This window comes from Montipora capricornis, chromosome 11 (genome assembly GCF_036669925.1).
Source record: "Montipora capricornis isolate CH-2021 chromosome 11, ASM3666992v2, whole genome shotgun sequence".
Taxonomy (NCBI): domain Eukaryota; kingdom Metazoa; phylum Cnidaria; class Anthozoa; order Scleractinia; family Acroporidae; genus Montipora; species Montipora capricornis.
Genome location: NC_090893.1, coordinates 24,792,349 through 24,793,302, shown reverse-complemented (window position 1 = coordinate 24,793,302; position 954 = coordinate 24,792,349).

Genomic DNA, 954 nt, shown 5'->3' with positions numbered 1-954 from the left:
AGGGAGTCAAAAGCTTTCTTAAAATCAACTGATATTACTATACCTGGAGTATTGTTCACCCGAGTTTGCTTCATAATATCGATATCACTTATTAATCTTACATTTAATTTTTTTCTCCAATATATCTTCCTTTTATGAAGCCCGTTTGGTCCGGATGTACGAGCTTTGTGAGCATTGGTTCATTTCGCCTTGCAATGGCCTTGGATGCAATTTTATAATCCACATTTAGTAAAGTGATGGGACGCCAATTCTGTGAAAGCAATAATTCAGCGTCGTCTTTCGGTAAAAGCGTAATTATGCCCCTACCCTGAGAGACCGATAACCTCCCAAGCTCATATGCTCTATTAAGGCTTGCTAATAGATCGCACCTACATGTACGACATCAAAGAAATACTTATAAAATTCTACCGTAAAACCGTCCTCGCCTGGCGATTTCCCGTTTCCAAATGTCTGCAATTATTTTTTACATTCTTCGTAAGTCAAAGGACCGTCTAAGACATCTCTATCTGCGTCGTGTAATTTAGGAATTTCCATGCTCTCGGTAAATATTTCAAAGCTGTCCTGTGCATCTGTTGCTTGAGAATTGTACAAATTACTATAATACGTTTGGATCATTGACAGAATTTGAGTCTCATCAGTAGTTGTTTCGTCATTTTCCAATTTAATTTCGTTTATGGTTTTTCTATTATAGTTCCTTTTTCTAAATTAAAGAAATATTTTGTAGCCTTTTCGCCCTTTTCTACCCAGCGGCATTTAGACCTGAAGATTGCAGCTTTGCCTTTATTTTCATACTGATGTTGAAGTTCCTTTTTGAGGTCATCATATTGTTTAAGAATTCCATCAATGTTATCAAGGTTGTGGCTATTGAAGATTATTTTATCCAACTTATCTAGTTGTTGTTTGATCTCCGCCTCATGCTTACGGATCGCCTGTGCTTTTCCCTTAGAGACCGAA